The sequence below is a fragment of the Felis catus genome, chromosome E1 (genome assembly GCF_018350175.1).
Source record: "Felis catus isolate Fca126 chromosome E1, F.catus_Fca126_mat1.0, whole genome shotgun sequence".
In the NCBI taxonomy this organism is placed as follows: Eukaryota; Metazoa; Chordata; class Mammalia; order Carnivora; family Felidae; genus Felis; species Felis catus.
In genome coordinates, this window is record NC_058381.1 from 30,618,789 (window position 1) to 30,643,341 (window position 24,553).

Here is a 24,553-nt window from a genome sequence, read left to right on the forward strand (position 1 = left end):
CAGTTCTATTGGCATCTGCTTTTTAAATGCATGTTGGAGTTCTACCTGTTGGGTGCATACATAATTATGGGTTTTGTGTTTTCTTGGAGAAAAGAAACGTTAGGCATGAATGTAACCTTCCTTGTATCATACATACCTAATGTTTCTTTTTCTTCCTGATAATATTCCTTGCTCTGGATTCTACTTTGCATGTTTTTTTTATTACTATAGTTATTCCTATTCTCTTTTGCTAGTGTCAGTATGGTGTGTCTTTTCTAGCTCTATTTTCAAACTATTTATGTCTTTATACTTAATCTGGATTACCTGTCGACAGCATAGAGTTGCACATTGTTTCTTATCCATTCTGACAATCTCCATATTTTAACTGGTGTGCTTGGACCATTCAAATATGATATAAATATGGTTAAGACTAAATCTTCCATTTGTTAGCTCTTCTCAATTTAGTTCATCTATTTTGTTGTTGTTGTCTATTTTTATGGCTTCTCTTGGGTTAGTGAGTATTTTTTAATGATTCAATTGTATCTCCTCTCATTATTTATATGCTTTCACTCAAACTTTCCATGGTTACTCTAGGGTTTTCAGTATACAACTTTAACCAGCCTACCTTCAAATCATATGCCACTTCAAACCATTCTGTATTCCCTTCTTTCATTCTTGCTCTACTGATGTCATAATATATCTTTTACATTTGCTATAAACACATAATACATTGCTTCTATTTTGGCTTTAAATAGTTAACTTTGAGAGCAATTAAATATAAAAAGAAATCAATTTCATTTTATCTTCATTTCTTCTATTTTCAAGGCTCTTCACGTCTTTGTGTTGATCCAAGTTTCTGTCTTGTATCATATTTCTTCTGCCTCCGGAACAACTTCCTTAGTGTTTTTTGTGGTGTAAGTCTGCTGGCAATGAATTTCCCCAGTTTTTGTTTGTCTGGCTAAGTCTTTACTTCTATTTGAAGTCATGGTTATGACAAGTAGTCTGTTATAAATCTTATCTTTTTTCATGTGTAATATAATGTGTGTTTTTCCTTTGGCTGTTTTCAAGATTTTCTCTTTCTCTCTGTGTTCAGTGGATTGAATATATGAATGACTAAGAGTATGTGTTGGGGGGGGCATGTGTGTGTGTGTGTGTGTGTGTGTGTGTGTGTGTGTGGTGGGTGGTATTTATTCTGCTTGGGTTTCTGAGCCTCTTGGATTTGGGGTTTGGTGTTTGCCATTAAGTTTGGAGTGTTACAATTAGAAATGCTGAGTCTGATGTTGCTATGTTCACTCTCAGCACACCACAGGCTTTATGGCTTCAAATTCTTGTAGTGATATCTTGTGTTTAGGGTGTGGGCCAGTTTGTGAAAGGATTTATCTCAATGTCTACTCTACCATCAGTTTGTGGTCTTCTTTTGTACCATGCCTCAGAGAACTCCACTCTAGGGTTCTTCTTCTATCCATCTCCCAGCAGTCCTTCATTATTACTTGTTACTGGGCACTTGTTAGCCTGGTTGCGGTGGGAGAGGGCTATTCTCTGCTTCTCTGATTAAGCCTCAGTTTTTTGGCAGGCATTACATCCCAGGGTCTCAAAGATGTGACCTCACTCTCCTCCAGTTATAGCCTGGACCCCATACTACTGCTTTTCCTTTAAGTGTAGAAGTTTTTCCTCCTATTCTCTTCCCTCAGCTGCAGTAGATTTTCATCAATGCCTTAAAGGCAATGACATGTGTTATCCTTCCTCCCACAGAGTTAGGCTTTTGCTTTGCAGTGAGAGAAGAGAGAAGGGTCTCAGTAGAGTTTTATGATCCTCCAACACAGGCTGCTCTTCTCTTCCCCCAAATTGGTACCTTAAGAGACTCTTCGATAGGACTCTCTCCAATCTTTCTATGAGCACCCAATGGAGCTCATGGAGAAGAACCCTGAAGGAAATGCAGAATTCCAGTTTCTGTAGCCCTCCAGGTGCCTGGCAATCTCTCCTTGGGGTCCAGTTGCATCTTCCCTAGGTAAGCCAGTGCTAACATACCTCTATCACTGCTGACATAGGTCTTTCCTTACATTTTTGGGCCAGTTGGTTGTCCTGCAGCCTCAGTGTTCCTACAGTGTCAAGAAGGGGCAGGAAGTTGTCTGGCTTTTTTTTTTTTATGCTAAGGTTGAGAATTATTCTCTTTTTAGTTCTCTAGATCCTCCAGTAAAAACATGAAGTACTTTTAACGCTTATCTATAAGTTAATTCTTTGAGGTATAAAATAGTACCTTATTTTATAATTAAGGAAATGGGTGCAGAATAGTCTTGTGTCCCCAAGGGTGACAAAGAAGCAGATGACACAGAGATGATAAAGGGACAGTCACAATTATCTCCTTCTTGGCAGAGACCAGTGTAGACAGTTAATGACCTAACTAATGAGATACCCCAAACACCATCCTAAGACACCACACAAGTCCCTAAAAAGCAGATACACACTGAAGAAATGGAAGTTGGATGGGAACTGAATTGACTTGATTTCTTTTTTTGTCAAGTGGTAGAATATATACTCTAACAAGAAAGTGAGTGATATAAAAATAGATAAATTATAGTTCTTACCAACTGATTCTCTCAACCAGGATTCTTACCTGTTAAACTTTTGCTTATTGCATTTCAACTATGTTTCAGGCATCTAGCTAAGTATATTACCTACATTATCCTACTTAATCCTCTCAACAAACCTATAAGATAAATCCTATTTTGAGAGAGGGGGGGGGAGGGAGAGAGAGAGAGAGAATGCATCCATGCCCACGTGAGCAGGGAAGGGACAGAGAGAGAGAGGGAGAGAGAGAATCCCAAGCAGGCTCCACACTGTCAGGGCAGAGCCCCACAAGGGGCTCAATCTCACCAACCACGAGATCATGACCTGAGCTGAAATCAAGAGTTGGGTGCCCAACCCACTGACCCACCCAGACACCTCTAAGATAGATCCTATTACCATCTTTATTTCAAGGATGAAGAGATCATAGCTTGGTAAGGTTAAAAGAGTTACAATTTCACAGCTAGTAAATGGCAGGGCTACAACTCAGCATAGGCTTTTATAAGCACAAAGTTCATACTCTTAACCAATGGAACTTAATAACTATACAGAGCCAGAGATGGGTATGCTTTTCTTTCTGAGGTCTAAAGTATAAAAATATGTTTCCTAAGACACTGTACTTCCATCTATAACATTCTCAGTTCTCTGGTCTGCTTGAAAACAAAATCATCACTCCAAATAGTATCCTTTTAGATAAAATTATTGAGTTACAAAAAAAATGCCTTAGAGGTGTCTATAATACTCAATATCATTGAATATCATAGCTAAATGTATTTTTAGATCATTCAGCTCAGAGGTTCATCTGAGAAATGGATAGAAATGGCAAAGTCTCTGGCCTAATTCCAGACCTACTGAGTCATCAACTCTGGTAGTGGAAGCCATCAGTTTGGTTTTAATAAGCCTTCTAGCTGATTCTGATGTACAATAAAGTTTGAGAACTACTGTTCTAGCTCAGTGTTGTACTTAAAACATTTGAGATCTCCTGTGAATCTGTATGTAGCAAGGGATGAGCTTGGAAAGATTCATAAAAGCCAGAAGAAGTTAGAGGATTTGAGCTGTAACCTGTACATAAAGAGGGGAGGGCAGAATTTCAGCCAGGGCAAGGTATAATTTGATTGGCATTTTATTATTCATTCAGTGCACTTATCCATTCATTCATCCACCAAATATTTATTGAGCACCTATAAAGTATAAGGCTCTGAGCTATGAACCTGAGATATCACTCTATCAACAGGGTTGGGTGAGCAAGTATAACAGCATCAGAAGGTAATAAGAAGGGTATTGTAATACATAATGGAAGAAAACAAGAGCCTGAAGGACATGGTAGTGTGGGAGTAGACTGACTAGGAGATAGTTGGAATATTACATGAGTTTCTCTAGATCTTCCATTTGTATCCATTTTGGTATAGGAAGATGGACTAAGATTAAAATGACCCCTAGATTGCCAGTTTAGGCAAATGGATAGAGTAAAGTGATACCATTAGCTAGACTGGAACTATAGGAAGAGGAACACATGGGATGATGAGGTGACTAAATACTATATCATATTAGAGTTTCATCAACCCAACTGCAACGTAATGATCTCTCATGGGCCGCATAGTGACTTGAGTCATTAGTCCAGAATGTAACTAAATCTGTTGAAAATATTTTTAATGGCCATAAAAAATTACCTTTACATTGAACTGAAATACTGAAGTTATCTTTTCTTTTCTTTCTTTTTGTAAATTTATTTTATTTTATTTTTGAAACACTGACTCTTTGTAGCTTCTGCTCACTGACCTCATTTTGATTAGCAATTCAGAATAAATCTAATTTGGAGAGTCCCTGTAGCTGAATTCCCCAAAAAATGTCTGTAAACAAGTGTTTATATATCTAATCCTGTTGACTGTAACTCTCATTTGTCTTCATTTCTGAGGGTCTGCAATTTGGCAATGATTCTTCACACCCTAATTTTCCCCGTTTCCATTAAATTCTTTCTGACAGCCTTCATGATTAGAAAGTGAACATTTATATGTATCAATAAAGCTTGCTGTTAAGGAATTCTAGAATTGTCTCTATTTGAAAAGTGAGTCATGACTCCCTTCTGTAGCCATTTTATAAACTTCTCTTTTTCTCAGACTTAAAATTAACAAACAAACACACAAACACACAAACAAAATCTTGTGCTTACCCTCACTGAAGGCTGTTTCATCATCTTTTGACTTCCTAACATACATTTCTCTTAGGTTTTTATTCACACCCAGAGGTCTGTATCCAACTGACTCAAAAATATCATTACCACAATTTTTTTTTTCTTACAAAACAGCACAGTGCAGACCTCAAGGCACCAATTATCCTTCTATCCCTAACATCATTTTTACCGTACTGGTCCTCCCTGGGCTAGAGTAAAATCAACAGTTAAAGGTCTGCCCTTCACTTTCTCTGAGATCTATGGGTTGTTCTAAGTTTAAAGGCCAATTTTTGCTGTCTCATTGTTTTAGAGGCTACTGATAATATTCAATAAAGTACGCATCTGAAAACACCTTACTTCTGTTGCCTTTTCTTCTTTTTAAAACAAGCATTATTTTCTGATATTAACATGGAAACATACAAGTAGGAGAAAATTTGCAAAATGGAGAAAAGCATAAAGATAAATGTCAAGATTGTCCATAACCCCACCACAAAGAGAAGCAACTACTATATTTTCTTACATTTCTTTCCTGAATTTCTTCAATGCATCTATTTTTACAGTTAAGAGCAGATACCTTTCTTTTTCCTGCTTTTTAGCTTCTTATGACTCTGTGTTTTTGCAGGTCACCTGAAATTATTTTCCAACATTATTTTTAATAGCCAAAATATAATCCATCATATGAATATGTCACACTCTAGCTTAATAATTCTTAAATTTTCAGTCATTTCGTTAGTTTCCAGTGTTTTGGCTATCATGAATAACCTGCAGCAAAAATCTTGGTACATGAAGCTTATCTACCTTTTGAATAGGAAAGTACAGATTTATACATATGGAATTTCCAATCTAAAGGACATAAATTTTGTATTTATTTTTGAAAGAGAGAGCGAGCGAGCATGCATGTGCAAGTGGGGTAGCGGCAGAGAGAAAGGGAGTAAGAGAGAGAGAATCCCAAACAGGCTCTGCACTATCACAAGGGGCCCAAACTCATGAACTATGAGATTATGACCTGAGCTGTAACCAAGAGTCAGATGCTCAACCGACTGAGCCGCCCAAGAGCCCCAAAAGGAAATAAACATTTTAAAGCCTATAGCAATTTCTGTCCCTGTTTTCTATACATTTTTACAAAGTTCAGATCGCGCTACACGTTTTATGGTTTTTTTTATATATGAAATTTATTGTCAAATTGGTTTCCATACAACACCCAGTGCTCATCCCAAAAGGTGCCCTCCTCAATACCCATCGCCCACCCTCCCCTCCCTCCCACCCCCCATCAACCCTCAGTTTGTTCTCAGTTTTTAACAGTCTCTTATGCTTTGGCTCTCTCCCACTCTAACCTCTTTTTTTTTTTTTTCCTTCCCTTCCCCCATGGGTTTCTGTTAAGTTTCTTAGGATCCACATAAGAGTGAAACCATATGGTATCTGTCTTTCTCTGTATGGCTTATTTCACTTAGCATCACACTCTCCAGTTCCATCCACGTTGCTACAAAAGGCCATATTTCATTCTTTCTCATTGCCACGTAGTATTCCATTGTGTATAGAAACTACAATTTCTTTATCCATTCATCAGTTGATGGACATTTAGGCTCTTTCCATAATTTGGCTATTGTTGAGACTGCTGCTATAAACATTGGGGTACAAGTGCCCCTGTGCATCAGTACTCCTGTATCCCTTGGATAAATTCCTAGCAGTGCTATTGCTGGGTCATAGGGTAGGTCTATTTTTAATTTTCTGAGGAACCTCCACACTGCTTTCCAGAGCGGCTGCACCAATTTGCATTCCCACCAACAGTGCAAGAGGGTTCCCGTTTCTCCACATCCTCTCCAGCATCTAGAGTCTCCTGATTTGTTCATTTTGGCCACTCTGGCTGGCATGAGGTGATATCTGAGTGTGGTTTTGATTTGTATTTCCCTGATAAGGAGCGACGTTGAACATCTTTTCATGTGCCTGTTGGCCATCCGGATGTCTTCTTTAGAGAAGTGTCTATTCATGTTTTCTGCCCATTTCTTCACTGGGTTATTTGTTTTTCGGGTGTGGAGTTTGGTGAGCTCTTTATAGATTTTGGATACTAGCCCTTTGTCCGATATGTCATTTGCAAATATCTTTTCCCATTCCGTTGGTTGCCTTTTAGTTTTGTTGGTTGTTTCCTTTGTTGTGCAGAAGCTTTTTATCTTCATAAGGTCCCAGTAATTCACTTTTGCTTTTAATTCCCTTGCCTTTGGGGATGTGTCGAGTAAGAGATTGCTACGGCTGAGGTCAGAGCGGTCTTTTCCTGCTTTCTCCTCTAAGGTTTTGATGGTTTCCTGTCTCACATTCAGGTCCTTTATCCATTTTGAGTTTATTTTTGTGAATGGTGTGAGAAAGTGGTCTACTTTCAACCTTCTGCATGTTGCTGTCCAGTTCTCCCAGCACCATTTGTTAAAGAGACTGTCTTTTTTCCATTGGATGTTCTTTCCTGCTTTGTCAAAGTTGAGTTGGCCATACGTTTGTGGGTCTAGTTCTGGGGTTTCTATTCTATTCCATTGGTCTATGTGTCTGTTTTTGTGCCAATACCATGCTGTCTTGATGATTACAGCTTTGTAGTAGAGGCTAAAGTCTGGGATTGTGATGCCTCCTGCTTTGGTCTTCTTCTTCAAAATTACTTTGGCTATTCGGGGCCTTTTGTGGTTCCATATGAATTTTAGGATCGCTTGTTCTAGCTTCGAGAAGAATGCTGGTGCAATTTTGATTGGGATTGCATTGAATGTGTAGATAGCTTTGGGTAGTATTGACATTTTGACAATATTTATTCTTCCAATCCATGAGCAGGGAATGACTTTCCATTTCTTTATATCTTCTTCATTACCTTCATAAGCTTTCTATAGTTTTCAGCATACAGATCTTTTACATCTTTGGTTAGATTTATTCCTAGGTATTTTATGCTTCTTGGTGCAATTGTGAATGGGATCAGTTTCTTTATTTGTCCTTCTGTTGCTTCATTGTTAGTGTATAAGAATGCAACTGATTTCTGTACATTGATTTTGTATCCTGCGACTTTGCTGAATTCATGTATCAGTTCTAGCAGACTTTTGGTGGAGTCTATCGGATTTTCCATGTATAATATCATGTCATCTGCAAAAAGCGAAAGCTTGACTTCATCTTTGCCAATTTTGATGCCTTTGATTTCCTTTTGTTGTCTGATTGCTGATCCTAGAACTTCCAGCACTATGTTAAACAACAGCAGTGAGAGTGGGCATCCCTGTCGTGTTCCTGATCTCAGGGAAAAAGCTCTCAGTTTTTCCCCATTGAGGATGATGTTAGCTGTGGGCTTTTCATAAATGCCTTTTATGATCTTTAAGTATGTTCCTTCTATCCCGACTTTCTCAAGGGTTTTTATTAAGAAACGGTGCTGGATTTTGTCAAAGGCCTTTTCTGCATCGATTGACAGGATCATATGGTTCTTCTCTTTTTTTTTTTGTTAATGTGATGTATCACGTTGATTGATTTGCGACTGTTGAACCAGCCCTGCATCCCAGGAATGAATCCCACTTGATCATGGTGAATAATTCTTTTTATATGCCGTTGAATTCGATTTGCTAGTATCTTATTGAGAATTTTTGCATCCATATTCATCAGGGATATTGGCCTGTAGTTCTCTTTTTTTACTGGGTCTCTGTCTGGTTTAGGAATCAAAGTAATACTGGCTTCATAGAATGAGTCTGGAAGTTTTCCTTCCCTTTCTATTTCTTGGAATAGCTTGAGAAAGATAGGTATTATCTCTGCCTTAAACGTCTGGTAGAACTCCCCTGGGAAGCCATCTGGTCCTGGACTCTTATTTGTTGGGAGATTTTTGATAACCGATTCAATTTCTTCGCTGGTTATGGGTCTGTTCAAGCTTTCTATTTCCTCCTGATTGAGTTTTGGAAGAGTGTGGGTGTTTAGGAATTTGTCCATTTCTTCCAGGTTGTCCAATTTATTGGCATATAATTTTTCATAGTATTCCTTGATAATTGTTTGTATCTCTGAGGAATTGGTTGTAATAATTCCATTTTCATTCATGATTTTATCTATTTGGGTCATCTCCCTTTTCTTTTTGAGAAGCCTGGCTAGAGGTTTGTCAATTTTGTTTATTTTTTCAAAAAACCAACTCTTGGTTTCGTTGATCTGCTCTACAGTTTTTTTAGATTCTATATTGTTTATTTCTGTTATGATCTTTATTATTTCTCTTCTGCTGGGTTTGGGGTGTCTTTGCTGTTCTGCTTCTGTTTCCTTTAGGTGTGCTGTTAGATTTTGTATTTGGGATTTTTCTTGTTTCTTGAGATAGGCCTGGATTGCAATGTATTTTCCTCTCAGGACTGCCTTCGCTGTGTCCCAAAGCATTTGGATTGTTGTATTTTCATTTTCGTTTGTTTCTATATATTTTTAATTTCTTCTCTAATTGCCTGGTTGACCCACTCATTCGTTAGGAGGGTGTTCTTTAACCTCCATGCTTTTGGAGGTTTTCCAGACTTTTTCCTGTGGTTGATTTCAAGCTTCATAGCATTGTGGTCTGAAAGTATGCATGGTATCATTTCAATTCTTGTAAACTTATGAAGGGCTGTTTTGTGACCCAGTATATGATCTATCTTGGAGAATGTTCCATGTGCACTCGAGAAGAAAGTATATTCTGTTGCTTTGGGATGCACAGTTCTAAATATATCTGTCAAGTCCATCTGATCCAATGTATCATTCAGGGCCCTTGTTTCTTTATTGACCGTGTGTCTAGATGATCTATCCATTTCTGTAAGTGGGGTGTTAAAGTCCCCTGCAATTACCACATTCTTATCAATAAGGTTGCTTATGTTTATGAGTAATTGTTTTATATATTTAGGGGCTCCAGTATTCGGCGCATAGACATTTATTAATTGTTAGCTCTTCCTGATGGATAGACCCTGTAATTATTACATAATGCCCTTCTTTATCTCTTGTTACAGCCTTTAATTTAAAGTCTAGTTTGTCTGATATAAGTATGTCTACTCCAGCTTTCTTTTGGCTTCCAGTAGCATGATAAATAGTTCTCCATCCCCTCACTCTCAATCTAAAGGTGCCACTCAATCTAAAGGTGTCCTCAGATCTAAAATGAGTCTCTTGTAGACAGCAAATAGATGGGTCTTGTTTCTTTATCCATTCTGATACACTATGTTTTTTGCTTGGCGCATTTAATCCATTTACATTCAGTGTTATTATACAAAGATACGGGTTTAGAGTCATTGTGATGTCTGTATGTTTTATGCTTGTAGTGATGTCTCTTGTACTTTGTCTCACAGGATCCCCCTTAGGATCTCTTGTAGGGCTGGTTTAGTGGTGACAAATTCCTTCAGTTTTTGTTTGTTTGGGAAGACCTTTATCTCTCCTTCTATTCTAAATGACAGACTTGCTGGATAAAGGATTCTCGGCTGCATATTTTTTCTGTCTAGCACCCTGAAAATCTCGTGCCAATTCTTTCTGGCCTGCCAAGCTTCAAAAGAGAGATCAGTCACGAGTCTTATAGGTCTCCCTTTATATGTGAGGGCACGTTTACCCCTTGCTGCTTTCAGAATTTTCTCTTTATCCTTGTATTTTGCCAGTTTCACTATGATATGTCGTGCAGAAGATCGATTCAAGTTACGTCTGAAGGGAGTTCTCTGTGCCCCTTGGATTTCGATGCCTTTTTCCTTCCCCAGTTCAGGGAAGTTCTCAGCTATTATTTCTTCAAGTACCCCTTCAGCACCTTTCCCTCTCTCTTCCTCCTCTGGGATACCAATTATGCGTATATTATTTCTTTTTAGTGTATCACTTAGTTCTCTAATTTTCCCCTCATACTCCTGGATTTTTTTTATCTTTCTCTCAGCTTCCTCTTTTTCCATAACTTTATCTTCTAGTTCACCTATTCTCTCCTCTGCCTCTTCAATCCGAGCTGTCGTCGTTTCCATTTTGTTTTGCATTTCGTTTAAAGTGCTTTTCAGCTCCTCGTGACTGTTCCTTAGTCCCTTGATCTCTGTAGCAAGAGATTCTCTGCTGTCCTCTATACTGTTTTCAAGCCCAGCGATTAATTTTATGACTATTATTCTAAATTCACTTTCTGTTATATTATTTAAATCCTTTTTGATCAGTTCATTAGCTGTTGTTATTTCCTGGAGATTCTTCTGAGGGGAATTCTTCCCCTTGGTCATTTTGGATAGTCCCTGGAATGGTGAGGACCTGCAGGGCACTTCCCCTGTGCTGTGGTGTATAACTGGAGTTGGTGGGCTGGGCCGCAGTCAGTCCTGATGTCTGCCCCCAGCCCACCGCTGGGGCCACAGTCAGACTGGTGTGTGCCTTCTCTTCCCCTCTCCTAGGGGCGGGATTCACTGTGGGGTGGCGTGGCCCATCTGGGCTACTTGCACACTGTCAGGCTTGTGGTGCTGGGGATCTGGCGTATTAGCTGGGGTGGGTGGGCAAGGTGCACGGGGGCAGGAGGGGCAGGCTTAGATCGCTTCTCCTTAGGTGATCCACTTCAGGAGGGGCCCTGTGGCAGCGGGAGGGAGTCAGATCCGCTGCCGGAGGTTTGGCTCCACAGAAGCACAGAGTTGGGTGTTTGCCGGGAGCGAGCAAGTTCCCTGGCAGGAACTGGTTCCCTTTGGGATTTTGGCTGGGGGATGGGCGGGGGAGATGGCGCTGGCGAGTGCCTTTGTTCCCCACCAAACTGAGCTCTGTCGTCAGGGGGCTCAGCAGCTCTCCCTCCCTTTGTCCTCCAGCCTTCCCGCTTTCTGAGCAGAGCTGTTCACTTATGACCTCCCAGACGCTAAGTCGCGCTTGCTGTTGGAACACACTCCGTCAGGCCCCTCCGCTTTTGCCAGCCAGACTCAGGGGCTCTGCTTGGCCAGCAAGCCGCCCCTCTGCCCTGGCTCTCTCCTGCCAGTCCGTGGAGCGCGCACCGCCTCGCCGCCCTTCCTACCCTCTTCCGTGGGCCTCTCGTCTGCGCTTGGCTCTGGCGACTCCATTCTGCTAATCCTCTGGCGGTTTTCTGGGTTATTTAGGCAGGTGTAGGTGGAATCTAAGTGATCAGCAGGACGCGCGGTGAGCCCAGCATCCTCCTACGCTGCCATCTTCTTCCCCTCCCTCTGTTCTCAGTTTTTAAGAGTCTCTTATCACGTTTTATGTTTTTAATTTATATTACATTGATATTTTTCTATTTTACTTACAAGAGCCCCAAGTGTTGGACATTTCCTATTCGATGACCTTTTTATGAAAATCCCCATGCATAAATTTGGTCACATCTTTATTATTACTGTAAAATAAAAATAACAGTAGTAGAATCATTGAGAAAAGGGGTCTGAACTTATTACACATATTGTTGTCTTGCATTCTCCTTGTTTTATTTTTAGTTTTATGATCACTAAAGAAACCGAACATTTTTTTTTCATGAATTTTTGGTGTATACTTTCTCTTTCTGAAATGACTTTTACTCCAATGAAAACATGGTTCCTTGTTGTCAGAACACATAAAACATACATATTATTTTTAACGACTATGTAGCTATGTAACCCTTTGCGTGGATATAATTGATTTAATCATGCTGCTACGGTTTGACATTGTTTCTATCAAGTACTGCTGCAATGAAATTGATACATAGACCTATGTATATACACACATACATATTTTTAACATTCCTGCTAATTAATGTTCCTAGAAGTGGGATTGCTTATCAAAAGCAATCAGAAACCTTATGTGTTTGTAATTTTGATAGATAATTGGCAAGTTGTCCTCTAAAAATGCAATGAAACGCACTCTGACCGAGAGTCCTTGAGAGTACCTGTTTCCCCACGCACTCACTAGCACAGAATATTATAATGGTTTAAAAAATTCCCATTTAAATAATAATAAATCTAATAAAACTAGTCATAATTTCTACTTCTCTACTCACTGATTTTTTTTTCTCTTTTCCTGTGTCCACTGTCCTTTTACATTTCTTCATCTGTTAGTGGCTTGATTATGATTTTTGCCTATTTTTTAGCTTGCTATTATTTCACATTGGTTTTTAAGAGCTCTCAAATACACACATACAGTCCCCAGTCTGTTGCTTTTTTAAAAAATTGTCAGGGCACCTGCGTGGCTCAATCAGTTGAGCATCCAACTTCGGCTCAGGTCACGATCTCGAGGTTCATGGGTTCAAGCCCCACATCGGGCTCACTGCTGAGCCACAAAGACATTTGATGACTTATAAAATTTGTGATAGGATGGCCTTTAATGTATTGGGTAATAGTGGAATACTAAACTAATCTTGACAATAATTTAAGTATTTTTAAGCCACAGGACATCCAGCTGGTTGGCTCTTTCTCATGCCACTGTACCCATAAAGGCGTAAAAGTTTAAAACTGGAAAGGGTTAATCTTATTCCACTGATACCATTTACCCCCCTCCTCAGATGAGGAGACTGAGGGTCAGACTGGTAGAGTGAATCACTTAAGTTCACACAGTTTTCGTGTGATAGAACAAGTCTAGTAATTTTATTGTCAGCTGGTCATTATCCATTCCAAGGACATCATCACTGCTCTACAATGAAGTGAGTAGATGTCTAAGGTCCCTTCCATTTTAAGATGTGGAAGGAGAAAGCCAACTGAAACTATTAGCTCAAGGCTTTATTAAAATCTTTAACATGAGAACAATTCAAGAGGACTGTTCTGTTCTCCAGAAAACAAGGGGCTTAAAGAGGTTATAGGGAGATCAGAGAAGGTCAAGGAATATTCAGTTTTGTACCAAAATTTTTTCGCTGTGGAAACGGACATAGTCTTAGTCTTGTTACAAGATGCAGGAATGTCAAGACTAGGGCTGCAATTTAGCCATCCTTGTTGGTCAATTTGGGTTTAGCAAGGGAGTTACTAAGGTAGGGCCAAGATCTGGCTACAGTCAGCGGAAAATGTTCAGCCCTTAAGCACGTTTTACAATGATAAGAAGCACTCAGGACTGTGGTATATAGTCAGTGATTTTATTTTCTCTCTCCCCTGGTAAAATGCAAGTAGCCTGAGGGCAGGATGTATTCATTTCCTATGACTTCTGTGACAAATCACCACAAACTCGGTGGTTAAAACAACAAAATCTTTTTCTCCCATGGGTCTGGAGGTCAGAAGTCTAAAGTCAAGATATCAGCAGGTCACTTCCCTCAGAAGGCTCTGAGGGGAAATCTGTTCCATAGTGGTTGCCAGCAATCCTTGATGTCCCTCGGCTTACAGACACATCAACTCAATCTCAGCCTCTACCTTCACTGTGCCCTGTTTTCTCTGTGGGTCTGTGTGTCTGTTCTGTCTCTTGTAAGGATACCCCCACTGGATTTAGGGCTTACCCTTACCTTGTATGATCATATCTCAATCCTTACCTTAATTACATCTGCAAAGACCCTATTTCCAAATAAGGTCACCTTCTGAGGTTCTGGGTGGACATGAATTTTATGGGGGTGGGGGACACTATTCAACCTAAGACACAGGGGTTGTATTTTTTTTAACCACGGTAGTCCTGGTACCTCGGATGCAGTCTGGCAAATATTTGCTAAATGTTGAACAAAACTTAACCAAGGTTGAATATTAGCTGCTCCCTCTATACAGCCTCTGGTCTGTGGACCTCCTCAGATGGCCTGCATTACTTGTTCGTGTCATCTGCTGGGCTTTATAGGCTTATGGATTCAGGACCGCTGTTCATGTTTGAAGTACTGCTCACTTTTTTCCAATGAAATAGGGAAAGAGGATGACAAACAGTAGAGAGGGGAAAGTACACTCAAGAACACAGCCAGCCAGCCTAGATTTGGATCCTGGCTCTGCCAATAACTCACTGTGGGTCCCACCTACCTCAGTTTTTCCATTTGTAAAATGAAGATAATAGTGCCCGGTGCTTTGTTGTAAAGATTAGAGAAGTTGATACACATAAGGTGCAGAATCTAAAGGTACAGAGTAAAATGCTACAAAATGTTAGCTATTATTCAAATGTCTTGCTGCCCAAAGTCAAAAGTTCTTAACACCCCCAACCTCCAGGAATACAATAGATTTTGTTTTCTTATTAGACTTTGAGATAATCTCACATGTTTCAGCCAATATTTATATTTTAAAGGAGGGCCACACCAGCCCTGCTTCCTCGTAATCACCTCCAAATGCAAAACAAATTTTCTTATAAGCTAAATATTTAATCATATTATAATCATATTTTAATTACTCTAGGGAAACGTTTTTATATAAAGAAGCCAAAGAGCAAAGTTTTTGGATAACATATTTGTATCTCCAGTTCGAAATTTTCTCCTCTTAGGTATTCCAGCATCTAACTTTATTATTATGATTATTCTTTTTTTGCCTCTCATTCCCAGTTTGCCAGTTATTAGCTGTAGAAGCAATTTGGTGAAAGCTGAAAGGAAGAAGAGACTAATGCTTGAGTACCAGGCATTCCATTAAACAGTTAACATTTTTCATTTGATGCTATGAAGTGTGTAGTATTACTCTCATTTTGCAAATGAATAAATTAGGACTTAAAGACGCTCTTAGAACTTGCCCAAAGTTGTCCATATATTACATGATGAAGCTGTTCTTTGATATAGTCTGTCTGACTCCAAAATCTCTTATAGTCATTATACAGTGCAATGTCCAGGAGTTATGACATAGTTTATAGGTACAATTACACACACACACACACACACACACACACACACACACACCCCAGCATGTATTTGTCCCTAGGACTTTGGCCCATTTGAATGCAACTCCTGTTGTTAAACTGATTTCAACCAGCTGCCTTATATTTAAATAAAGATAAGAAAAAACACAGGAAAGGTTAGAATGCTAGCTTTGACAATATTTATTTTGCAAAGAAGATAATGCTCATTTGGGATTAGCACTTCTTCTCAAGGCAAAACTAAGCTATGCTCCTGTTCCAAAAGCCTTATCACATAAGCAGATTAATTTTAATAGGACACATGGCACATATTGTTATTATTATGCAAATATGTTTTGAATCACCACTTAAAGGGAAACAATCTAATTTTCTTCTCTCTACCCTTCTTTTTAATTTTCTCCATGCTGGAAATAAATGAGCTAATATTGAATATATGAAGGAATCAGAAAGAATAGAAAATCCAGAACCATATCTTTTCAACCTTCCAGTTCAAAGAACCAAACTATGGGACCAAAGATATGCAAACAATATAACCAATATAAAATAGGTAAAGACTCACAAGTGATGGGAAAGCTGTCTGTACATTTTGTCCTGTGGGGGAAAAAAAAACTGCTTATATTTATTCCCTGAGGACTGCTAAAGAGGGCAGACTAGGGATACCAGCTGAGCTTTACTGAGATGCAGAGACCTATCATTTATGTACATGTATTTGTATCTGATGAAAAAAGCCTCCTGACTTAGAAAGTTGCCAATGTCCTGCCACAGAAAGTTCTCAAATAAGTGCTATGTCACCTCATTGTGAATGTCCTGGTGGGGAAGCAAATACTCTATGAAGGTTATCTAAGACTGAAAAGGTCTCTGAATCTTTCTGAAGGTCTCTGAAAAGATCCTATAACTCACACGTCTGTGAGCATACAGCTGTCTATGCCATTTTTATTTTGTCACTTCATTTTCAATATCAATTAACTCCAGTGATTTGATCCCCTCTACTACGAAACCTCTAATCAGGGACATGCAAAGTGCAGCCCACGTGCCCAATCTGGCCAGCCACCTGTTCTGGTACAACCTGCCAGCTAAGAAGGGTTTTCAAATTTTCATTAAGAAAGAAATCAAAAGAAGATGACTATTTTGTGACATGCAAAAATTATACGACATTCAGCATTCAGTGTCCATAAATAAAGTTGCACTGGAATATGGCCACTCTCTTTTGCTTATGTACTGCCTATGACTGCTTTTGTGTTGTAACACAACTCAATAGTTGTAAGATATTAGACAGCCTGCAAAGCTGAAAATATTTATTATCTGGCCCTTTGCCAAAACAAGTTTGCTGACCACTGCTTTAGAAAGCAAAATTCTGAGAGCAAGAGGCTGTGGGCTCTGTTGCTTATTGCTGTAGCCCCAATATTTGGCACACAGTAGTTGCAGTGTCATGGTTGCTGAATGAATAAATGAATGCAGGATTATCATGTTTAGAATTGATGAGAAGTCATTAAATATGCCTATACTTAATTTCTTCTTCTAGAGACCCACATGGATTTCTATCCCTCCTACCAAGTAAAGCGAAACTATATCATAGACGAACAAGAGACTCAACCAGTTCTAGTATTAAGGCATAATGTACCTGAATGGCATAACGTCTACCTTCCATTCTGATTGGTCTGGGCCATACCTCACCCAGTCATTAACAGTTTTGGAAATCACCCTGGACACACTGCAGATTATTGCCTTAAAAACGTATGACTTATTCAGACTTTGCTGAATTACCAAAATAACCTTTGTCTTTTCTTGTCTTAATCATTGGGCAAATTTAATGCTCTCTGGAGGAATAATTGTGGGGAATTATTCTTTCCTTTCAACGCAGAGAGAAAGCCAGCTCAGCAGTACGCTGACATTTATTGTAGGTTAGATGAGTGTCATCACCTTGCTCCTCCCTCCACTTGAAGAGAACATTAATACACTAAGTCACGTGTTGTTGTTATTGTTTAATCTCCCAAACATTTCATCCACAACAGTTTTAGAACTGTGGCTTAGAATGTTGAAGTCTGTTAAAGATGCTTATACTGGTTCTCATCCCCCTCCCACATTTTTTAAAACACTATTAGCCACACAGTACTAATTATCCAGCTGGCGTTTCTTGCAGCAGAGTTTCCAAGTCGCCTCCCCAATTTGAAGGTGTCAGGAGAAAGGCTGGAGACTCGCATTTCCTCCTACAGCTTCGTGCTCTAATTAAAGCAATAAATACGGTTCCCTCCAAGGGAGAAGGAGGCAGGGAGGAAAGATCTCTTCCGATCCATTAGTCCCACAAGGTGGTTGTAGGGTTTAAATTCCAATGCACATAGGACAGTGGAAGAACCTTAACACACAGAAAGAAGAAAAAGATGTAGCTGTTGGGGAGAGGAGAGAGAGATAACAGCCCCGGTCCCAGTAACAGTAGAAAGTAAATGGGATGCCCCCTGAGGAACAGAAACAAATGTCTCCTGTGTCAGCCTGATGGGTTTTAGAATTGAAATCTCAACAATCATTTGGGCCACAGTTTAGCCTGTGGAATGAGCCACACAATTTTATTTATGTGTTTGTTTCATAACTGGTTTATTTTAGTTTTAACGTAGAAGGAAAGTGGTTAAACTTTTTGGAAAGTTATCATATGATCACTGTAAATCATTTTAGCCATGGAGAACAGTACAAAGAAGAAAGTTCCTATGCCACTTTAAATCTTCTACCAAGAAATAGCCATCATTATTAGGGGAATACCAATTCAGATATCATTTTTATATATACACAGAATCACCAATAGTTCTGAACCTTATAAAAAACAGGGGCATACTGTGATATTTTCACATAAAAGCTTTCACTTTAATTTTTGTTTAATAGAAAGGGGAAAAGTAAAAACTGATTTTCAATCTTCCCAAAATATCTCTGTAAGGCTGATGAAACTATTTAGTGCTTGGAATCATTAAATCTTGGATTTCTTAAAATAAATTCCAGTTTGACCCTATTAATTGACTCTATCAAAGAACAATCTCATACCTTTTCCTACCTCTTCTGTTTCTTTAATTTTTAAAGTAATTTTATGATCTTTATCATTATTTTTATTACATTCTGTCACATAAGTAATTCATAAATATAATTTGCATAATTGTTCACATTAGTCTTTGAATGAAAAGGATTCAGTATATACCACTAATGTTTTTACTGTGGCTCCTTCCTTTCAGATTTAATTTTTTGCTTCATGCTTTTTATTAGCTGAATTTGTCACCAAGTCTATGTGTATCTTTGTGATAAGGACTGTTGGGAAGTGCCTGGGTGGTTCAGTCAAGTGTCCAACTTGGGTTTAGGTCATGATCTCCTGGTTTGTGTGTTCAAGCCCCACATCTGGCTTTCTGCTGTCAGGGGGAGCCTACTTCAGATCCTCTGTCTCCCCTTCTCTCTCCTTCCTCATTCATATGCTCTCTCAAAAATAAATAAACATTTTTTTAAAGGCCTGTTGGGTGTTAAATGCCTCATGTTTGAATATATCTAATCGTCTTTATACATGAAATATATCCTGGCTTGATTCGTTATTCTTTAACGTTTGTTTGTTTGTTTGTTTGTTTGTTTGTTTGTTTGTTTTGAGAGAGAGACAGAGTGTGAGCAGGGGAGGGGCAAAGAGAGAGGGGGACACAGAATCCAAAGCAGGCGTGAGGCTCTGAGCTGTCAGCACAGAGCCTGACGTGGAGTTTGAAACCACGAACCATGAGATCATGAGCTGAGCAGAAGTTGGATGCTAAACCGACTGAGCCACCCAGGGGCCCCTTGATTCCTTATTCTTGGTCACACCCTTAGAACTCTGTGGAAGGCTTTTACAACTGAATGCTTCCATGAAAAAGAATAATGTCAATCTTATTTCCCCTTTTTGGCTTCAGTTGGCATTTGAGTTTATGACAGCTGATTTGATTCCAACTCTTTCCTCATACAAAAAATTATTGAAGCCAAATAATTTTCAACATAGATTTCCACCAGCAGTATATGAGAATACTTAATCTTTGCCATTCTGATAAATAAAGTCATATAACACTATTGGCTTAACTTGCTTGTCTTTGATTCCTAGGATGCATTGGACATCTTTTACTAGGTTAATTGATAATTGACTGTATTGGCTTTCACAAAATCTGGCCATTCACACATAGATCATACATGTAAATTAATACAATAATAATGTAACTGAATTGACTTAATGAAGCCACTGCATGAAGGTTAGGGTGCTGTGTTAACTATAATATCATTCTGACCCTTGGGGTGCTTGGGTGACTCAGTCGGTTTAGCATCCAACTCTTGGTTTCGGCTCAGGTCATGATCTCACAGTTTGTGAATTTGAGCCTTGTATCATGCTTCCCACTGACAGTGCAGAGCCTGCTTGGGATTCTCTCTCTCCCTCTCTCTTTATGCCCCTCCCCTCCTCGCTCTGTCTCTCCCTCAAAATAAATAAATAAAAACTTTTGAAAAAGATCATTCTGACCCTTGCAAGGAGATTTTAGGTTTTTCTAATAACAAAATACATAGAATAATGGTATTTCAAAGTTGGGAGGACTGCAGAGTATTCTAATTCAGTAGTTTTTAACAGCAAAATTCATTTTTAAGCAAAACTTTTTTATATGAAAACCTAATAAAGAGACAAAGTGGATCTGCTCCTTATAAAATTAAATAGGGCAGGGATAGAGTAGAATTCAGCTTGTTATTTTTTCTCTTTCTGATTCCCAGGTGACTCAGAAAGCCACAAGACCCTATGGCTCACAATATGAAAACCAACAAAGACGGCACGATAATTTTGTACTCTGAACTGGTCCTCTGCTTGCTTGGAACACAGAACAAGGATAGATAAATCATTCAGAACATGTTTTCTGACCACAGTGGAATGAAGCAAAAAATTAAAAACAAACATATCACTAGAAAATTCCCTCTCCTTTAAAAAATAAGCAATACATGTCTAAATAAACCAAATGTCAAAGAAGAAACAACAAAGAATATTAGAAAGCATTTTGAACTGAATAATGATGAAAGTACGGTCAACAAACTGTGTGAAATACAGCTATAGCCTTGCTAAGGTGGAAATATACTGCCTTAAAGTGTGCAGATTAGAAAATACAATAGGCTGAAAATCAATGACCTAAGTATCCAAACCCAAGAAGCTGAAGAAAAAAAAACAAACTCCAAGAAAATGAAGGGAAGGGAAACTTAAAAACACAATGTGAAGAAATTAATTAAAAATAAATTTATCAATACACAAAATTTTAAAAACCCAAAAGCAGCTCTTACAGAAGATGGATAAAATTAACAGACTTCTAGGAAATGTGACCAAAAAAAGAGGAGATAAGAAAAACCAATATCAGACATTACTATGAGGATATCACTATAGATGTTGCAGATATTAATAGATACTTCATGTGAATAAAGTAGAGAATTCCAAACTGACACACTTCTAGAAATCTATCAAAGCTAAAACAAGAAATAAAAGATATAAATAACCACATATGTATTAAATAAATTGAATCTAAAATTTAAATCTATTCCACTGTATGATCTCAAGACCTAGAAGTCTTTACCTGTGAATTCTTCCTAACATTTAAGGTAGAAGTAACATCAGTTTCTCAAACTCTTTTCCAGAGATTAGGGGGAAATGTTTGGGAGTGGGAGTGGATGGGAAATTTTTCATTTCCATTTAGGAGGCCAGCCTAACTGATGTTAAAACTTGACAAGGGTATTACAAAAAAGAGACTTTAAAGGCCAACATTTCTAATGAATGTAAGTGCAAAAATCTAAATATTAGCAATTCAAATTCAGTGATACACAAAAGGATAATATATTATGACCAACTTGGGGTTTACTTCAAGAATGGAAGTGTATCAGTTAATATTTCACAATGATAATGCTGTTTAACAAAACACCCTAAAACTCAATGATTCAAACAATAATGCTTTGTTTAGCCTACAAGTCTACAAGTGGACTTTTAGCCCTAGTCATGGCTGGCTTCCTCAAATGTCTGCAAAAACTTCTGGTGGGAATGCAGATTGCTAGAAGGACTGAAAAATCTCTTTAGAATTATCTACTAATGCTGAACACATGCATATTTTACAAACTAGTAATTCCACACTTAAGCATGTATCGAAGGGAAATGCATATATATGTTCTCAAAAAAAAAAAAACAAGATTGCTCATAGCCATACTATCTGTAATAGCTACAACATGGAAATTATAAAGATACCCATCAACAGTAGGATGAATACATAAATTATGGCATATTCATAGAAGAGAATTCCATTTAACAATAAAAATAATTGCTGTAAACAACCATACCTATGGTTGAACAAAGGAAGCTAAACTTCCCTCCCCCCACCCCACACACACACAAAAGGAGAAAAGAAAAAAGTATCATTTCATTTATATTAATTTCAAAAACATGAAAAATTACTCCCTGGATTTAGAAGTCAAGTTAGTGGTTACCCTTTAGAATGCTGTGACTGGAAGGAGGATTGTGACTTACTCAAAATATTCTGTTTCTTCATCTGGGGACTTGTTACATGGATGTGTTCAGTGTGTGCGAATTTGAGTTGGATGCTTACGTGTGATTTTGTGCATGTTGTTATGCTTAATTTTTAAAAGGTAATTTTAGGGGCGCCTGGGTGGCTCAGTCAGTTGAGCGTCCGACTTTGGCTCAGGTCATGATCTCACAGTTTGTGAGTTCGAGTTCTGTGCTGACAGCTCAGAGCCTGGAGCCTGTTTCGGATTCTGTGTCTCCTCTCTCTGACCCTCCCCCATTCATGCTCTGTCTCTCTCTGTCTCAAAAATAAATAAACGTTAAAAAAATTTTTTTAATAAATACATAAAAGGTAATTTTATATGGTTCAAAATATACAGAAAATATAGAATATAGCAATATATAGAAAACATAGAAAAGCCATATAAAAAGGAAAAAAAAGATGCCATTCCAGATTAAAATGGCAAAGCATCAAGCAAGGGAAGACTTTACATATATCAGATACATGTTTCTGTTAAAGGACTTACATCTAGAATAGCTCCCATAGATCAAAAGACAACTCCTTTCTCAAATGTGCAAAGACTTGATCAGGCCCTTTACAAATGAGAAAATCCAAGTTCCAAAAAACATAAAAAATATGTTCAACTTCGTTAGTCATCAGGAAAATACATACTAAAACCACCATGAGAGTCTACTACATACATAAACCAGAATGACTAAAATGAAAACAACTGTTAATTCCAAATGGCAGCAAGGTTGTGGAGTAACAGAACTTTTATACATTGCTAGTGGGAGTGTAAATTGGTACAAAAAAATTGAAGTATTGTGTAGCACTATTCAGTAAAGATGATATACACATATACTATAACCAGTAATTCTACTTGTAGACATATATCAAGCAGAAATGTTCTGTTTTCAAATGTTCTCCAAAAGGATGCACAAGAATGTTCATAGGAAGGGGCACCTGGGTGGCTCAGTCTGTTTGGCTCAGGTCATGGTCTCTCAGTTCATGAGTTCAAGTGCCACAATGGAGCTCTGCACTGACAGTGTGGACCTGCTTGGGATTCTCTTGTCTCCTGTCTCCCTCTCTCTGCCCCTCCCCAACTCTCTCTCTCTCTCTCTCAAAAATAAACTTAAAAAATGTTCACAGGAAAGCTATTTGGATTAACCAAAAACTAAAAATATGTGCCCATTAATAATAGAAAGGATAAATAATCTGCAGAATATTCAAATGATAAAACAGTACATAGCTATGAGAAAGAACTATTGCATCAAGCAAAAACACAGCCACATTTTGCTAGCGTGGTATTGAGCCAAAGAAGGCAAAGGAAAAGAACATATTCTGCATTATTCCATTTATATAAATTTCAGAAAATAGTCACAATTAATTAACTGTATTACAAGTGTGAATAGTAGTTACCTTTCAGGGAAGGTCATGACTTAGAGATAACATGATGGGGCCTCTGGGGTACTGGCTATATAGGTGTATTCATCATGCTGTGCACAATTTTCTGCACACAGACTGTGTTTCAACAAGTTTTTCTGAGAAGTAAATACTTGTGTAGGATAACCAAACCAAACCAAACAACCCATAAACAAAGTTAAAATGCAAGCCCTGACTGAGGGATAATAATATTAATACATATAATTGACCACAGTTTAATATCCGCAACATAGGAAGAATTCTTACAAACCAATAAGGAAAGGACAGCGACTCCCCTAAACACATACCAAATGTGTAAAGAGCTAATTCACAAAAGGTAATAGAAAGGGTCAAAAACCTATTAAAAAATACTCAATCTCCCTGGTTATCAGGAAAATGTAAATTAATACAATATTAGATATCTTTTTATATTCATCGAATTGGCAAAAATCTGACAATGCCAAGTCAATGCTGAATGAAGACTTGGGGGTGATGAGGAGTTTCATAAACTACCATAAATGTTCAGCCCGTAATAGTTGGTTGGAGAATAAATTGATAAAACAGCTTAGAAGAAAAATTTAGCAATGTCTAGCAGATTTGGAGATGTGCAGAACTGATTTATTCATTCATCAGTTCCACTCTTAGTATTTCTAGAGAAATACACACAAGTAAAAAAAAACATAAAATGATGTTAAATACATCAGGGGTGAGTGATTGAAAACAACCAAAATGTTCAATACGAGAACAGGGAAGTTAATTGTAGTATAGCAAAAATCCCTCTATAATGCAATAAATGGGGTCCAAATATATAGCCAGGTAAAATGAGGAGCTGAGCTATGAGGTCTTGTAGTTCCTAAGATCCACCGTCTAGTTTGGCAGTGCATGGTGGAGTCGTCTAATCCAGTTTAAAGATCAATGAAAACGGTTCTAGGTCCTATGTTTGGACAGGAATTCCAGGAGAGTGCTCAGAATACTGAGATTTTCCCAGTTTGTTGTCAACCTTTTATAAGGGCCATATTCAAGGAAATAAGGCTGAAGGGGTATTGGGGATAAGAGGACATACTCTGGTCTTATTCTCCAAAGATAAATCCCATTATATCTGAATTTCACTCTTACTCCAAGGTTTCAGTGTATATTAATTCAACAGCATCCTACACAATAATTAAAATATATGAACTGGAGCTATAAATGTCAATGTGGAAATACTGCAAAAACATGAAGTTGAGTGAAAATGTAAATTAAAAAATAATACATAGGATTTGATACAGTTCAACTCAAA

At 38.2% G+C, this 24,553-nt stretch overlaps 1 protein-coding gene across 3 annotated transcripts in view; it reads right to left on the reverse strand.

Moving 5' to 3' along the window:
• Positions 1-24,553, reverse strand: part of ANKFN1 (ankyrin repeat and fibronectin type III domain containing 1) — a 603,208-nt gene that overhangs the window by 521,826 nt on the left and 56,829 nt on the right. The window lies entirely within an intron of this gene.